This window comes from Uranotaenia lowii, chromosome 2 (genome assembly GCF_029784155.1).
Source record: "Uranotaenia lowii strain MFRU-FL chromosome 2, ASM2978415v1, whole genome shotgun sequence".
NCBI classification, from domain to species: domain Eukaryota; kingdom Metazoa; phylum Arthropoda; class Insecta; order Diptera; family Culicidae; genus Uranotaenia; species Uranotaenia lowii.
Genome location: NC_073692.1, coordinates 288,615,739 through 288,634,025, shown reverse-complemented (window position 1 = coordinate 288,634,025; position 18,287 = coordinate 288,615,739). Strand labels below are relative to the sequence as shown.

The 18,287-nt window shown below is 34.4% G+C and overlaps 3 long non-coding RNA genes across 5 annotated transcripts; 2 read left to right on the top strand and 1 right to left on the bottom strand.

Moving 5' to 3' along the window:
* The first annotated feature begins 5,522 nt into the window (after positions 1-5,522).
* LOC129749337 (uncharacterized) lies at positions 5,523-7,599 on the top strand. Of its 2 annotated transcripts, none has more exons than XR_008738023.1 (3): positions 5,523-6,000; positions 6,062-7,378; positions 7,454-7,599. It is a non-coding gene; the product is annotated as an uncharacterized LOC129749337 (long non-coding RNA). The 2 variants fall into 2 exon arrangements; XR_008738022.1 differs by having other exon boundaries at positions 5,523-6,377; positions 6,440-7,378.
* Positions 7,600-7,633: 34 nt separating this feature from the next.
* On the top strand, positions 7,634-9,011 carry LOC129749336 (uncharacterized). The gene is made up of 3 exons (XR_008738021.1): positions 7,634-7,924; positions 7,991-8,141; positions 8,724-9,011. It is a non-coding gene; the product is annotated as an uncharacterized LOC129749336 (long non-coding RNA).
* Positions 9,012-16,022: 7,011 nt separating this feature from the next.
* LOC129749335 (uncharacterized) lies at positions 16,023-17,990 on the bottom strand. 2 transcript variants are annotated; one of them, XR_008738020.1, is made up of 5 exons: positions 17,298-17,990; positions 17,154-17,239; positions 16,425-16,551; positions 16,273-16,355; positions 16,023-16,211 (listed from the first exon to the last, which is right to left on the bottom strand). It is a non-coding gene; the product is annotated as an uncharacterized LOC129749335 (long non-coding RNA). The 2 variants fall into 2 exon arrangements; XR_008738019.1 differs by lacking the exon at positions 16,023-16,211 and having other exon boundaries at positions 16,231-16,355.
* Positions 17,991-18,287: the final 297 nt, after the last annotated feature.

Sequence of the window (18,287 nt, the reverse complement as noted above, 5' to 3'; positions counted from 1 at the left end):
TTCATCAATACATATAATAGACAATCTGATTGATTTCGTACATTCAACTATGTATATAATACACTCAACTATGATTAATTTTGTGCATTCAACTATAAATATAATAGATTCAACTATAATGCACGATTGATATCATGCATTCAACAATTATTATAGTTGAATCAACTTTATAATTATACGATAAATTTAATTATAAATATGATAGATTCAGCTACAATAATATTATTGATTTAATTATAAATATGATAGATTCAACTATAATGATATGATTGATTTAATTATTAATATGATAGATTCAATTTTATTTCTATGTTTGATTCACTGAGGCCAACTATAAATATTGTAAATTAAAATTCCGTTTATATTGTAAGTTATCATATCTGAGGCGTTTTTTTTTCGGAATAATTTTATGGCTATGTTTTATTTTCTTTTAATTTAATATTTCAGTATTTTGCATCTAGTTCATTTTAGCTGCCATGGTGCAAGAAAACCTGACCGGAAATTGCGATATCCACGTCCTGGTTCCTCCGCTATTGTTCTTTTTGCATCTTGATGCAAGATTGCCCAGGAAATTGTGCGTCTTGACTAAGCGGTCCCGGAAGACGTCCGTGCTTCTGCATCCGACGAAGATTGACCTTGTATGAGGAAAATTACTTAATATCATGACATGAATCTATCATAATGCTAGCTTCTTGTGGGATCCTGCCAGGATCACGTGAAAGAACGTTGAGACCCACGTCGATTTCCCGGGCAGCCAGAGTAGATGAACCTTTCCCAATTCCAGGAACTGTCGGCCTACTACACGACCGCTGCCAGAAACTGGTAGAGGAAAATGTTTCCCCACCGCCGAAGAGGGCTTGCGTTTTGCCACCGATGCCGAAAACTGCCGGCTGAGCCCTAAAAAAAGCGATACGATCGCTTCAGGGAACACGTACTGGTTCCACACTAACGTTTTTTTGGTTTTTGCTGATGAATATACAACTACATGAATTATACCACTTCAGTTGAATCTATTATATTTATAGTTGAAGCCTAAAATCAATCATACAATTGTAGTTGAATCTATCATATTGACAATTAAATGAGTTATACCACTACAGTTGAATCTATCATATTTACAGTTGAATCAATTATACCACTACAGCGCACACTGTTAAATCCAACTTAAAATGATCATTTGAACAAGCGTGCTTCTTTTTATAGGAAATTTGTACTCGCGATCCTTTACCGATATCCTTTCATCGATGAAGTTCATTTTTTCAATTCTCTCATTTTTTTTTTTTTTGTGTCCGTCAGTCAGAGATGCATATCAGTTCGTTCTGCTTAGGGACCATCCAATTAATACGTAACACGTTTGGAGGGAAGGTGTTTGTTACATTACATTTTGTGGATTTTGGATAGATAATCTGGTACAAATGTGTTACGTAGGAGGAGGGTGCTCGATAGCGATAAAAAATGCGTCACGTAAAATTTTAACGGCCCGTTTGTGGTTTTACACCACCAGGATTTTCAGATGTGTTGCTTTTGACCTTAGTTCAAGTGAAAAACTAAAAAATAATCACTTTTCACCATCAATCTCAACAAAAAAGCATGATTTTTAACAACAGCATGAGTGGTGCTATTCTTATTTCGCACCCTTTTTGTCATATTTTTGGAGCTCACCGAAAACCTGTTGAGTGAAAAATGTACTCTTATTTCGCTCGTTGTATAACCAGATGAAATAGTTAGAAAAACTGTGATCTTTTTTCTCCGTGACGATTTAAAATTTGCTGATGTGTTTAGATGAAAAATATTGTTGTTAGTCTTTTTCTTTTTGATATCCATTTAATAGTTGAAGGTTTTGCTGAAATTTCTCCGGATGCTAAGTTTGAAATGTCAGAATGCCAGGTTGAAAAAGGTAATTTACAACATATTTTTTTATTTTTTCTGTATTTTGAAAGTTGAAAATATTAGTGTCACTGTAAAAGAAATGGTGCAAATTTATTTTGCGCAAACTTCAGAAAAATATTCAACCCTTCCAACGGGACAACTTTTGCATTTGCAACTGACAGTTTTGTAAATAAACGTTGCTACGCAGTTCTGAAAATCAATAGAAGAAGGCTAGGAGGTTGGTTGTTCTATTGGTAGTTTGGACCTACAAGCGAGTGAGTATAATTTCAGGCGGAATCTCTATACTTCGCTCAGGAAACTTTACAGACTCCATACAAAGTTTCTACCAAAACAATTTTCCAATGTTTTTTTGAGCACTTTTGATAATATTTTATTAGGTAAACGATAAAATAAAACATAAATATAACTTTTGCAGCATTTAATACGTATGGCATCTAAAATGAATTAAGTAAACTTAAGGATCAAAATAACAATTCAGCAAAAAAAAACGGTTTGCAGTTTTGGCACCATCTGCAAAACAACTGAATCTACATATTATCATTAATAATACCATTTTGGAATCGTTTCAATATCTAGTTTATTGAACAAGCTTGAAAACTTCTGGTGGGATCGTAAAATTTAAGAAAAGTACACACTTAATCCTATTAATGTTTTCTCCTGTCGTCGGCACGATTCTTAAATTACAGGACGATTTCAGGAAAACAACTGTCAAATGCATTTGTAGTAGGCGTGGTCCTATTGCTCGCTCTTGGGTGGGTGGGGGTTGTTTGTGATTATACAAATTTTCAAAAATTTCTGAAATAAAATAAAGAAAAAGTAAAAAAAGTATCTTTATTTTAAAACTTTATTCAATCCGAAACAGATGACATAAAATTTAAATCATTTGTTTAGAAATGTATGAAACTTGCAACAAAGAGGGTATGAATAAAATGGAATATGATTTTATATTCCTTGTAGAGCACAATATTTACAATTTTTCCGATGTTCTAGGAAAATTTTTAAAAAAATAAATGAAGAATCAATTTCTGATTGCATAAAGCAACAAAAATCACAATGATGCAAACAAATTTAGAGCTGGTTTTTACCGATTTGGAAGTGTTGAAAGTTTGTACATTTTTTCTAAAACTGTTAAATGTTACACAATCATTGAAAATAACGGTATTTTTTAAATGATCAACTTTCTCGATGACTGCGAGTAATATTTACTTTTGAGAAAAATTAACATAATTAAATTTTTAATTAGGTTTTCTAAAAATTGTCAAATATGATTTTTTTCTCACTCAAGCATTTTATCCCTGAAATAAGAAAATTTAGGCAAAATCTTGATCCTTCATGAAACAAATGATAATGAATAGATTGAATCACTCAGCTACAATTCAGTAAAAATTGCTAAGTTTAAAAATCAAACGAGCCATAGCTTTGGTGATCTGACGGAATAATCTAATTCATGACGCCAAAATCTTTCGAGAGAGTTATTAAAACATCTGCACCAAAATAGCCGTTCTCTTGAGCAGGTTGTTGATAGTTTTCTTAAATCTGTTGAATTAAATTATCGTTGTGTGAATGATTTGGAAACAATATTGACGATAATAATTGGTGAATATGTTGTTGTTTAATATGTTAATATTATGTTTTTATATTATGTTTAATGTTAATACAATATTTGAATTTAAACGAACACCAACAAACAAAACTTTTATATTTTTCAATTTCGAGTTTAGTAATTTTTTTTTTAATTTTCGATAATGAATTCGAAATCTGAGCTATGATACCGAAATCAGATTTTTGTTTCTTTTTTTTTTAAATCCATACACTCGTTTTTATCCTGAAACCCAAGTTAAGTTACAATGTTTTGATTTTGAAATTGGATTCATGATTTTGATTGGTTTTTGAAAATATTTAAAACAACAAGAAACCTAATAGGCAACTTCCAATAAAAATTGGCAACATTTGGGTATTTGGTATTTGGGTACGAGGAATATTTCTATGAATATTTGGTACCCCTCCCTCCTCTCAGTGTGGTGATAAAACGGGGGGAGGGGGGCTACCTTACAATTTTTCATATAACTCGAAAACTAATCAAGATATTGGAACCAAATTTGGCACGGGAAGATATTTGGATACGAAAAACATTTCAATGATTATTCGAGATCCCTCCCTAAAGGGGAGAGGGGCCTCTTTTATAATTTGCTTCACAACTCAAAAACTAATTAAGCAAATGGAACCAATTTTGGCGTGGGCGGATATTTGGGAACGTGACATGTTCTAATGATTGTTTGAGACCCCTTCCTTCTTCCAGCGGGGAGAAAGGAAAGAGGGAGAGAAGTTTCATGCAATTTTTACAGCATAACTCAAAAACTACAACAGCAAATGGAACCAAAATTGGCATCAAACGATATTTGGGTACGAAAAATGCTTCTATGAATATTTGGTATCCCTCACTTCTTCAAAGAGGTGGATGGAAAGGAGGACGAAAGATCTTCCTTACAATTTTCAGTATAATTGGAGAGATGATCGAGCAAATTGAACCATATTTGGCTTATGAGGGTATTTGTATACGACAAATGTTTCTATCATAAATTGAAGACCCACCTTTCATCAGCGGAAAGATATAAATAGGGACAGGGGAGCTTCCATATATATTTTTTTCCATAACTCGAGAATTTATCTAGCAAATGAAACCAAATTTGGCATCAAAAAGTATTTGAGTACGAAAAATACTTTTTCTATGTGAAACAAACCCTTTCTTGCAGTAGGATGATAGAATTGGGAATATAGGAAGGGAAGAGGAGGCTTACATATAACTTTTTCTTTACAAAATCCGAGAAATGGACAAAACTTAACATGGAAAACCATTTTGGTATGATTCTATGATTATCTGACACACCATCCTCCTTTCAGTGAGTAGGTACATTGGAGGAGGGAGGTGAGCCCAATACAATTGTGTTAGCATCAGTTCTCAATTTATGCTAATGAAGCCAACAAATGGAAAAAAAATATGGCATGGAAAGGTACTTGGTTACGAGATATGTTTCTACGATTGTTATAGATCCTTACGCTTTACAGTGTAGAGAGGGAAAGAAAGGAGGTGGCTCCATATAAATTTTGTTGTAAAGCTTAAAAACTTATCAACCAATGGAACTATATTTGATATAAGAGGTTTTTCGGGAACGAACAAAATAGGTATGATTATTAAAAATCACGACCTCCATTCAGCAGGGTGTGAAGGTAAGGACAGGGGAGGGGCTCTCTTGTCAGTGTTTCAGCATAAATCCAGAACATATAAAAAACAACCATATTTTATAAGTTACACAGAAAAAAATAATGACTATTACGTGTCATTGAAAACGATGACCTGTAAAATAAAGCGGCCTGTAATTAAAAAAACATGGAGTTTTAAATGAAAATCTTTGAATATTACAGTAAATGTCCTGTTACAAAAAAGAGCATGACATTTGCCGCAATTTTACTGTCCGAAAATAATTACGTGCCAGATAAACTACGCGTCGTCCAATAATTTTCAATTCCAAAAAATAGAATTAAAGTGCGACTGGCATCCCAGTTAGGTGTAAAAACAAAAACGTCAAAACGCGCGTCAAGTGCGCGGATACACGCTCATTTTTATTTAACCATTTTCGAATGAAAAGTAACCATTTCTTAGTTTTTTCTGCAGAACTGCCAATATGGTTATTTTTCCTAAATATTTCATGTTTCAATTTTAACCATATTCCAACTTTTCGGTTATTAACCAAAAAAAGAATGAAAATTTAACCTCAATCGAAAAAAAACATTGTATAATGGCAAAGTTGTACGCGTTGTTCGGAAGTTTTTTATCCGATATCGGATGGATTTCACCGGAAGGGTTAAAAGTATTTCAATTTTAGGATCAAATAACATAGCACACCCGCTGCTGGAAGGTAATTCATTGCTAATATTATCCTTGAGTTCGACAGGTAACAAAATTTATTTGTAGGAAACTTATGGCCAATCTTCAATACCATTCTTCCTCTCATAGTCAGCTATCAGGTACTATGGCCATCCTGTTTAGAATCATAAAAATGCCCTACATCCTACAGCGGGCTACCGCTGGCAGGCCAGAGAAGCCATGAGGTTTGTATTCTTCTCAATATGTGGATCGTCAGCAGTTCCGGTATTGCTTATGCCATTTCAGGATGACAAATCATGATAACTTCCGGACGAGCAGCTGGATACCGAAATGCGAAAATTCGACGTGATAGATTTGTTTGCCGTCACCCTTCTAAAATTCAACTTAATGTCTACCACTCCGGATACTTTCAAGGTTTCGATGCCTTGCGGAAAAAGATGAAATCTCATTCCGACAATTCCATCGAATCGGAAGTAAAATATCTCCTGGGGCTTTAACCACCTTTAACTGCATGCTTTAAAGACCGCAACAAAATCATGTGTCCCTGCCAAGAAGACTCCGAGGGCAATCAAACAAGTACTCCCGTTTAGAACAAAAATTGGTAAAATATTTTCTGACATATATATTTACGATTTTCTTTTAAAATATTTTATTTAATTTTAGGACGTCGAAATTCTAGTGTTAGCACAATTGTCATCAAAAGCATAACAGACCACCACTTCCAGCGCAGTTGTTAGCGTTTCCTGTTTGGCTTCGCTGCCGATCAGCGATACAGTCCTCATCTTTTTTTGGTACCCCATACGCTACTTCCAGGAGCCGAATCATCAACTCTACAAGCTACTTCCTCCTGCGCCACGTTCACCGATGATGGCTTCACCTCCTGTACCAGCTACCGGTGCCAACATTACCAACAATCATCCGGCCCCAATTAATTTGAAAGCACCTAAAAAGAACGTCCTTCAGTCAGCCAATCCGTTTGAAGGCTTCCACTTGTCTAGGCCCAACAGCAAGCTTCAGGGAATAGTTTGTAGTCAGCATGTTCTACAACAGCTGGCACGAAAACAATGTACCGTCCCAGAAGGACTTTGATTTCTGTCGCCAAAAAAAATATTTAGAACAAAAATATACTAAATATTATCACTACTCTTTCTTCGGTTTCTGTGATTTTGCGATTGAACGAAAAATGACGATATTTATCGAAAATTTTATGACAAATCCTCATGAATCTAAAAATCTAACTCATTTGAATTTCGGTTGAAAAATAACCATTTTTCAACTTCTCCTCCAGAATCCCATTCGGTTGAAAAATAACCATATTCGAACTTCTCCCTAAGAAGTCATTTTATGACTTCTCATGAAGAACTCATAAAATGACATTTCCCGGGAAAAGGTCAAAAATGGTTATTTTTGAATCGTAAATGGTTTAATAGTTTCTAGCGTGTAGTTTGTTTACGTTTGAACTACGCAGTGGTGGTTGAAAATGCAGCGGAGGCAACCCGGATTAGCACAAATCTGCGAGCAGCGGGCTTACCGGAAGCAGGAAGTTGTGAAGATGATGGTCGCATTGTGGCGTGTCGAATTTCCATTAACTTAGAAAATGCGGTAAGTTTGCGAAAGTGGTTTTTTTCTGAAACGTGAATGACGTTTTTTTCTTTATTCTATTCTCAACATTAACAGTTAAAAAGTGCCAGGAATTGCTTCCATCCGAGATACAGTTAATCATCGAATTCTGATTGAATAAGTCTTGAGTCTGTATCTGGAAACCGGCGCAGCACCGGAAGCCAAATCCAAAAATTTTGACAGCAGTTGAATGCGTCTCGAGTACAGTGTACAGTACAGTTTCTTTACTTGGCATCATTTTATAAAATTTATTTTCGTGTTTTTTTGTTATTAAATCCGTTGCAGGTGGTGCTCTACGATGGAAACAGATGACCAATCTGGATAAAATTGGAGAATTGTCGCAATCGGTAGTTGTTGCTCAGCTAAGAGCTGGAATTTATAAAAACCCCGTTACAACAAATCGGATTTGAAAACCCTTGCTGATGAGGTTTATCAATAATAAAACAATTACGAGTGCGTAATGTTTTTTTTCAAAGCCTGGATGTGATCGTTTGAAATCAGATTGTATTAACTACAAAACATGGACAGGTAATAATCAAGCTGCATTCCACTGAAAAGTGTAAATAATTAAAACCTTTTTCCTGAAACATATAGGATCAGTTTTGACTCGCTAATATGGCCACATGATGATACGTTTTTGATCGAATTTAAGGAAGATTTGGGTAACATGTGTGGGAACAGCTCTACTGGTCGATGACTTGGATCTTCTGATTTATCCACTGGATTTGGCTCTGGATGGTCGAAGGTAAATGCGATTTTATGTATTTTCAAAAGAAAAAGATTTAGCCTTACCTAATTAAAAAAAATTTTGCTTTTAATCCTTTACTGATTCGAGGACGTAAATATTGCACATTTAAATGAAATTTTTAGAAACACTGGTGAACTAGCAACAAAATACAGACTTCTAACAATCTGTTATTTCACTTTTATTTGTAGGAAGTAAATTCGGAAGTCGTAAGTCTGACTGCAAAGTGAAATTAGGTGCTGGGTTGAAAATATTTTGGTCAGAAACTACATGAAAAAAAAAATTTGGTTCAATCGAAAGCACAAGAACCAAAGAGACGACTAGAAAAGCTTTGTTTATCTAGTTTTATTTAGACTTCAACTTTTACTTGGAGTAGCTATTGAGCTTATTTATAATTTGTATTTTTGATGTTAGTTGGTAAATTAAGTTGATCCATAATACTTTGATTGATTATGATATCCTCATAAAACCTTTATTCAAATTACTGTTGCAAGCTTATTTAAACTAGCCATCATACTAATTCCAACCTGAAAGCAATGTAGATGGTTTGTATTCCTAATATTTAGAATTCTATTTTCACAGGTTGTGAGGCCGGTCAGACATCGTCGGACGTCGTAAACAGTTTCCAGATGCGATCTATTCGCTGGAAAATATTTGATATCGCCATTACAGCAGAAGCATCATCATTGGTTATCCAATCTTAAAAGGAACAGAAACACTTGTAAGGAACGTTAAAAATCAAGGTGTGATATTATGACAACTATATGTTAAGTAGAAACAACTATAAAGTGGAATTATTATTATATTGTTTTTAAAATGTTCACATATTGTATAAATAAATTAAGAATAAAGTTTTTCTTCTCGATTTTATCTGATTTGGTTTATTTTGTAATCTTAATTAAAACTATTTTCGAAAAACCATGAACAAATCGAACTTAAAAAAATAAATGAATCAAAATTTTACAGTACTGTAATTTAAAAGCAGCCTGTAAAATAATATGCACTCGTAGAAATAAATGCTGCGTGATTTTTTTTCGTCCTGTAAAATTACGATAAATGTCCTGCTCCTTTTTGTTACAGGATATTTGCCGTAATTTTACAGCAATTATTTTTTTCTGTGTGGAGGGTCTCAAATTAATCGTACGCAAACAATCTATAGTTAGAACCAACTCCAGGTGACCACTTAGTATTTCTGCAGTTCTACACTGTTTTAAGAGTATTTTTTCAAACTTTACTTTTAATCATAACTAATTTCGTAATTTAGTTTATTGAGAACGTATAAAAAGGAAAGTTGAAATTTTCAGAACAAAAATATAGGAATACTGTGCCAGAATCAGCCTCTGCCACTACTCTACGCAAAAACCGACTACGGAATAAAATCAACAGCAATGAACGGCAACCGCAAAAAAGGATGACACGTTTAATTTTTTTCGCGGTTAAATTTTCAAGTCCAACGCGTCTAGCGTGGTTCAGGAAAACACTGTCTTGAATTGATGACGTTTGTTGGAGTTTCTTTGGATTCGTAGGAATTTCATTCGAAGTCACAGGGTAAATAAAATGTCTCGAGATTCGGATGGGTTATCAATAGAATTTCGAGAAAATAAAGCCAATCCCCTGTGGTTATTATCTCGAGAGGAATAGTTGCAAACTTAGTGTGTAGAAACAAATATTGCATGAATAAATTGAAGTTGCACAGTAAACTAAAATTACCGAGTTCGGTAATTATTTTACCGAAATCCTAACATGTGGAGTTCGTTAAACTGTTCGGTAATTTTTTCATGGCCGAGGAGTGACAGCTGTCAAATATTACGGACCTTTTTCGGTAAAAAATAACCAAAACTCGGCAGATCATCTGTCAAAATATTGACAGTTGTTAACATGACAGCTCGTTATATTACCGAAAACCGGTACTGTTGAACCGAAATGTCTTTAATTATTACCGAAAGGTCGGTCATTTTTAACCATAATACTATAAAGCTCGGTTATATGAACCGAGCAACCGGTACAGTTCACCGAAACACCTGTAATTATTACCGAAATACCTAAAACTCTAACCGAAATCCCTAAAATTTTTACCGAAATCCCTAAAATTTTTACCGAAATCCCTAAAATTTTTACCGAAATACCGTAATTATAATCGAAATATGGATCATTTTTACCGAAAAAACTGTAAAATATCGGTAATATTTACCGAAAAATCTGTAGAGTTTACCGAAATATCTGTAATTACCACCGAATTACCGGTAAATTTTACCAGACAACTTCAAAAAGTTCGGTAATATTTACCAAAAATCCGGTGATTTTTACCGATATGTCTGTAATTACTACCGAAAATTCGGTAATATTTACCGAAAAATCGGTATTTTTTACCGAAAAATGGGTATTTTTTATTTTTACCGAAATAACGAACTTTGATGTGAGATAACACGAGTCGATTCGAGAAAGTGCTCCATGCTAAAATAACGTCGTTTTGACTGAGCCTCTAATGCTCATCAGAATGGATATGTTTCGCTTGTAGTGTCGTCTGAAAATACCAGTAATATTAACCGAAAACTGCCAAATTTAGGAGTTTTAACCGAACACCGTAAAATATTCGATAATTTGAGTTTATGATGCACAAATTATCACAGAGAACAGACATCGGGCCCCGAACAAAAATTTGTTGAAATCGTGTGTGAGAATACCCACCTAAGTTTCAAACCAAATTCGTAAGTGGACTAACATCCATAAGATGTCGCTACCAGTACACATATTTTTCCATTTTTTCGACACGCTTAGAAATTAATACTCATAGCTTATCTCAAATGAGGCCATTGCAATGTATGAGAGTAACACAACTTTTTGTGTGATAAATTTTTAGAACATCTTGATTTAAAAAAAAAATGCAAATCATATTTCAATCATACTTTAATCGCTGTCATATGTCCCAGCATATGCCCCATATTGTTCAATCAATATTGGCGCTGAATTGAAAGTTGAATTCCAAGTTTTAAAGTATGTCTGTCATTAAATAGTTTTCTATAACAGAGAATGTGAACATAAATGTTATAATTGTCAATTATGGGTCGGTATTGATGGTATCTTGTAACTCATGTTTATAAATAACTTAAATCATTTCTACTGATTACTAACCCTGAGTTACAAGTCCTCATATATCGATCTCAGGTAACATCAACCAGAATATCGAGTCATAGTTTACAATTATAACATTTATGTTCACATTTTCTGTTCTAGAAAACTGTTAACTGATAGTAAAATCCCAACACATACTTTAACACTTGGAATTCAACTTTCAATTCAGCGCCAAAATTGTTTGAACAATATGGGGCATCTGACAGCGTTCAATTGTGATTGAAATATGATTTGCATTTTTTTTTTAAATCATGATGTTTTAAAATTTATTACACCGAAATTTGTGTTACTGTCATACATTGCACTGGCCTTCTTTGAGATAAGCGATGAGTATTAATTTCTAAGCGTGTCGAAAAATGAAAACAAAAATAGGTGTACCGGTAGCGACATCTTATGTATGTTAGTCCACTTACGCATTTGGTTTGAAACTTAGGTGGGTATTCAAACACACGTGTTGAGCTCCAGCTCGAACTCTGTTCTCTGTGAAATTATTACGCGAGATGACTCGAGTCTCGAATCATTTCGCGTTATACGCCATGCACCAAAACTGAAATTACCGAATATTTTACGATGTTCGGTAAACATTTACGAACGTTTCACAGTTTTCAGTAAATATTATTGACATTTTCAGACGACACTACAAGCGAAACATATCCATTCTGATGAGCATAAGAGGCTCAGTTAAAACGACGTTTTTTTTGCATGGAGCACTTTCTGGAATCGACTCGTTTTATCTCACATCGAAGTTCGTGCTGTGCGAAATAAACCACATCGGTAATTCAGGATTTCGACCTTCCCATCGGGATCCATGCCTTATTGAAATCAATGAATTAAAATTGACTGTAGCTAAAAAATATAAAATAGGAATTAAATTAATATATTATTAATTTTTTGGTGTAAATTTATGTCAAATTGGATGCACAAAATTGAAGCATCATTTTTGACATAAAATTACACGGAAGAAAACAGAAACGCTTCAAGCCATAACTCCTCAAATATAAATATTAAAGCATATTCGACCTAATATTATATCATCTATGATGTAAATTTATGTCAAATTGGACGCACAAAAATAAAACATCTGTTTAGACATAAATTTAGATCGTTACAGATATAAAACTGCGTTGTTCGAAATTAATGTGATATGAGCTTTCGGAGGAATAAATTTTTAGAGAAAAAAAATATTCATGGACATAATTTTTGTGGATTTTTACAATTTTTAAGAATACTGATTGTCAAACGTTATCTCAGTTTCAAATCAGAAAGCTTTAGTGCAAACTTCAAAAACGTTCAGTATTATCACAAATTGCAATTTTAACTAAAATTTATGTCCATAATAATTTATTCTTCTAAAAAATTTTGTCTTCCGAGACGCTTTATGTTTGAAGTATTGTAAATAATTGTAAATAAATCATTAATTTGTTTTATCTATTTTATCTTACATAAAATCCAAAAATAGATAGTATTGTGTAATGACCTGGAAGAAAAGAATTTTTTTTTATAATTTTTATTAGAAACGGCTTATACACGCAGCGAAAAGTAGTACCATTGAGATAAAAAAAATACATCTTTGTAGTAAATAAAAGTCTCAACATGAATACAGAATAGTTTTATTCGAAAACGTAACATGATTAATGGTTTCATACTGATCATCATTATCATCAATTGCATAACTTCCACATGATTTGTTTGTGTTTATGTCCTTCCGATCAATTTCTCTAGAACTACCTCACTGGCTGATGCGCCACGCAGAACAAATGATATCTAACACTTTAGATTGTTTCAAACAGCGATTGATGCATCCTGAAGGTCGAATCAGAACTGGTCCTGTTTGTACAAGTTTTAAGCTGATTCTAATGCTGTAGTCCCCAGTTCAAAAACTATTCAGGATCGTCAGCGATTCTTATCAGAGTCCGAAATATAAACTAAATACACGCTAGGTGATCACTTGGGAAGACCAAACATTTATTTGGGCTACACGGCAATGGACAGCATTCTAGAAATAAATGAAAAATAATTTTAGATAATTTACGACTGCCACCATAATGAAGGCTGTTCTTATTGCCTCTCCAATAAAGCAGCAGAGAAAACATAAAAGAACACGATTTCACCCACCTGAGAAACTCAATTTCCGAGTTGGTAACCTAGATACTGATGTGTTAATGCTGACTCCTTCTTCTTGAGCAGCGATTTCCATGTTTAAATAGCAAATTCTTTCCAGCTCTAGAAGTTAATTTTTTGTTGCCGAAAGTTTTCATTGTGCAGCGCTCAGTTTTTCGGCGGAAGGGAGACTCGCGAATTTGAATTTTGTTGCACAATCCATAACGTCGCCTCTTCGTGAAATCCTTACAGGTGTCTGGAACGTAACCAAGGATAACAAAATCATTTTATCTATCATCAGGAAAACTACATTCATACGTTACACATAGTTGAATTTGTTCTTCCTGATGCGCTGCAACTGACCTTCATGTTTTTCGATTGGTGAAAAAATATTCTTTTCAACCTCGATGGATTTCCTGTTCCTGGATTCCTGGGTGATCGGGTACATTTTGGAACAAATTTTCATGCTCTTTATTGTAGTGAATTTCTTTTAAATTTAATAAAACAAACTCAAACACAACCGTTCGAGCCAAAAGTACTTAACAGAATGCCGTTCAATTTTCCATGTTCCCTACTCTATCGTGATTAAACGAAGAGACCATTTCTCTCTTTCTATCAAACGCTTATTTCGATTTACCTAATCATGTTTAATATCGTGAACTGAAATAGGTTTGTTCATGAATATAAATTAGTATTTATTTTTTGTCTTATTATTCTCTACATTGCCCTTCGTCTCTATACCCCTCTGTAAAAATATATTTTCAACAAATATTAATAGATACGGAATACGGAGATGTCTTCATACATTGATTCAAATTCTGCGTTTTCTCTTAACTGAGTTGCCGTTTTCACTACTATAATTTGCTTGATTCCACGAAATGTCGAGACTCTAAGAAAATCTTGTAACCGAACCCGTTACAACTAAAGTCTCATTCGAAACCAAATTGTCAATCAATTTGTTTAAGATGTAGTATACCGTTAAATCAGCAAAAGAACATGGTTAAATTCAGCAGCGCGGTTTCATCGTGCAGTCAACTAAATGAGATGAGAACGAACAATGTCGTATTTTCTACAGAACGTCTTGAACGCGTGAATGTAAGAGAGGTATGATGAGCGTCTTGGAATCATTTTACCCTTGAAGTAAGAATGGCTAGCCTTCAACAAATTAAACTCTGCAGACTTCTATTTTGAATTCATCCAAAACCCTTTTATTCAGTTTGTTTGGGTTAAATTTGGGGTAAATTTACGCACACATAATCCGAAATTTTGGTTGAATCTCTTTGCTAAACGAATTTAAAATTGTTGTTCGGATTTATCTGAATCTGTCGCACAAAAATCAGAAATTTAGGCAGCAAATAGATTAGGATCTTCCCGAACCAAGTTGCTAAAAAAAGCACGATTGTTGGCGTCGTCCAGATCCTGTGAATCATCAAGAACCGCCCGTAACATTAAGATTTGTTCGAAGCTAATTGGTTCGTCCGGAACCGAGTCGTGAATTATAACGGAAAATGCCTTGATCTTACTTGGTTCTCTGGATCTTCCAAAACCGAGTCTTTTGAATCGATGTTCGTCCGAAAGTCAACCACATCAGCACTAAATTTTCTCGGATTCTCAGATGTCTGCTTAATATGGATCCAAGAAGCACCATATATATTAAATAATTTCTATCACATCAATTTCTTTTGAGGTTTTGAAATCGTTTCTCGATGTTGTAAGTTTATCTAAATCATTACGGAATTTGACATTTTCCATAATTCCTGATTACCCTATTCTTAGCGTAACTTATTCTTGGCTCTACGTTAACCTATTCAAGGCCCTGGATTTATCTATTCTTGGTCCTGGATTATAAGAATTCAAAATTTAAAACAGTGTAACAGTACACAATAAATCATTAAAAAAACTCTATTTTCTTTTTTTTTTGTTCAGACCTTTCGGAGTGTAGCCCAAGTTATTCGGAACCGAGTTTTACTATTTGCATGATTTCAGATTATCCAAAATGTTATCTAGAACCAAGTCGCAATAGAAACTCTAGAACTTCTCGATTCGACTCTAGTTTTCCAGTCTATCCGGAATCAAGTCTTTCCAATATTCTCCAAGATTCTCAAACAAATTATGTTATTCTCGGTTTTTCTGGAAAATTTCGGAACCAATTTTTTTGCGTCACTAAGGTTCTCCGGATTATCCGGAACCAAGTCGCACAGTTATTGTAGTCACTTTTGTTACTTCGGTTCTCCGAATCATCCGGAACTAAGTCGCAACAGAAATTCAACAATTTTTCGATTTGTTGCGTCACTCTAGTTCTCTGGATTATCCGGAACCAAGTCACGCGGTTACCCAAGATTTATTAGCAAAACTGTTATTCTAGGTTCTCCGAAAAGTTTCGGAACCAGTTCTTGGCGTCACTCAGGTTCTCCGAATCATCCGGAACCAAATCCCTTTGGTTCTCCGAATAATCCGGAACCAAGTCGCACTACAAATTTACAGTTTGCATCATTTTACAAGGAAGTATTTATTATTTATCGTATAAAGGAATCACTCGTTGTATCCAATAATATCAAGCTGTAATATGTTTAAAATCAACACTTTTCTTAGACTTAAACTGAACTTTTTGTTTTATATTATTTCAAAATGGTGGAGGCTCGACTGCGCCATTTGTAGTGAATTTCTTTTAAATTTAATAAAACAAACTCAAACACAACCGTTCGAGCCAAAAGTACTTACCAGAATGCCGTTCAATTTTCCATGTTCCCTACTCTATCGTGATTAAACGAAGAGACCATTTCTCTCTTTCTATCAAACGCTTATTTCGATTTACCTAATCATGTTTAATATCGTGAACTGAAATAGGTTTGTTCATGAATATAAATTAGTATTTATTTTTTGTCTTATTATTCTCTACATTTATCAATGCCATTTTAACGATTTCCTCCTCCAAGTTGGCACTTCGGAACGAGTAAGGTTTGTAGGATTTTGAACGGTTTCCTGAAATTAATTTATATGATTACAAATTTAACAGAACCGATTTGGTTTCGGTCAAGATGAATGTCTCACCGATAGATGCTTAATATCTCTGGAATGTTGAATAAACGTAACACTATTTGCTGCAGTCCTTGCTTGTTGCCCTTTTTGGTCACCGGTACACCGGTGGTCCCGATGTTGTACAGGTTCATCGCAACTCCTACAAAACAAAAAACCGAAACAAAACAAGTTTTTTGACGTTTCCTTTTGGATACCCAACAGGGATGCCAGGTACCTTTAATTTTATTGTGCAAAATTTAATATCAAGTGACGACACGTTATTCAACGACTCGCATTTTTTTTTGACATGTAAAATCACGGTCAATTTCCTGCATCTTTTTGTTACAGGATATTGACTGTAAAATTTAATTAGTTTTGATTTACTTTCGGGTGAATCTATTTAAAATTACTTGCTTTTTAAATTACAGGTCGTATTATTTTAAGAGTAATTAGTTTCAATGACACGTAATAGTCATTATTTTATTCTGTGTAACTTTGCTAATTGGTTTTGGTTGAGAAATTTAATTCTAATGTATAAACCAGTATTTTCATCCTAACGTTTCATTTTGCTTTTTTATCATTCTAGTAATTTCAGATATACCGATCGGATCCCCAAATAAGAATCTTCGAAACCATATTTTTCATTCTGTGACTTTTACATGATTTCTAAATTGTGATCCTATCATGACTCAGTTATGAAAAAGACAACTATCAAACGATGTCATGTTGAACCAAAATTATTTTAAATGAATGAAATATTACCTCGTAACTAGTAAATCCTTGATAATAATTCGTATCTGTATTCCAGCAGTTCCGAGAACCAGATGTACACTTACAGAAAGTAATAACTAAAAACATAATTTAAAAAAATTAAAAACTTGAAATGAACGCCTTAATGTTAATTACCAAAATATGACATCGCAGTGACAATCTTGGTGCTATCCACTCTGTTCCATTGCAATTGTGACCGCCGCCTGGTGCGCTCCGCCGTGGAAGAAGAAGAACACAAGAAGTCAGGAAGGGGACGCTTCTCTCCGGATGTCTGTTGTTGAATTTGTTGGTGGTGCTGTTGCCGCTGGTGGTGGTGATTGGGGTACGGTTGTTGACAACTGGTGCAATCGAGGCTGAGGAACTGGACGAGTTTTCTTCCGCCAGCTACTACTACCTACTGTACATGCTGCAATTTGTCCTTGCCTCTGCTGAACAGAGGGTAGAAAATTGTAATTTAAGCCAAAAAAAGTTTATTTTGACTTAGGCCTTTATCGATTGCGTTGTAGTCATCCTCGATGCGCTTGTTTCTCATTGTTGTTATGGCCATTTACTGGTTCTACGGACGGGTCCACGCGTGCCTTGTTTGTTTTTTTGGAGTGACGTAATGAATGCATTGTGTGCGAAAATTTTGGAAACGAACAGATCTCACACGCGCATACGTTCTTCCTGCTTTACTTTCTCTACAGCGCAAGCGGGATGCCACTATGCATCGCGGTTATCAGAGAGAGAGAGACAGTTGCGCTCAAAGCTGCCAGAAACGGACGCCTGAAATTTGACGTTTGTGTTGACAGCGACACTGATTTACAGTTTTCGGTGTTTTATTACCGAAAATTTTCTGCGAAGCTATTTGTTTACATAAAATAAACGAACTTCGTAAAATCAAGAATCGATTCACCGAACTCGGTAAAAATGAAATGTCAAACTGATAAATTACCGAAAATTTTCGAATTACAGAACTGGTTCTGTAAAATAAATTACCGAACTCGGTAATTTTAGTTTACTGTGTGGTTTAAGCATAAAAAAATGATGAATACGCTCAATAACACCATCAATACTTTAAGTAAGCTTCCAATAGAGCAGTCCAATGCCTTCAAAGCCTGTAAGCATAACCCATGTGTGCAAACT